This window comes from Penaeus monodon, chromosome 25 (genome assembly GCF_015228065.2).
Source record: "Penaeus monodon isolate SGIC_2016 chromosome 25, NSTDA_Pmon_1, whole genome shotgun sequence".
NCBI classification, from domain to species: Eukaryota; Metazoa; Arthropoda; class Malacostraca; order Decapoda; family Penaeidae; genus Penaeus; species Penaeus monodon.
In genome coordinates, this window is record NC_051410.1 from 35,392,744 (window position 1) to 35,392,946 (window position 203).

The window sequence follows — 203 nt, forward strand, 5'->3', positions numbered from 1 at the left end:
GTTAATAAGAGCAGAGATATTAACATGATCTTCAGCCATCCTCTCCCATATGTGGAAACATATGTTGAATATGAAAGTTACCTTTGATTATGGAAATAATAACAGGTGCTTTGCTTTCATATATTTCGATGTATCTATTCTTGATAAAACGAGGTATAACCCTTTTATTCTTAATGAAACGAATATTTTTACAAATGATCATA

The 203-nt window shown here is 29.6% G+C and overlaps 1 protein-coding gene across 1 annotated transcript in view; it reads right to left on the bottom strand.

Moving 5' to 3' along the window:
- LOC119589187 (FK506-binding protein 5-like) overlaps positions 1-203 on the bottom strand; it is a gene marked incomplete in the record, with an annotated part of 123,973 nt that overhangs the window by 27,450 nt on the left and 96,320 nt on the right.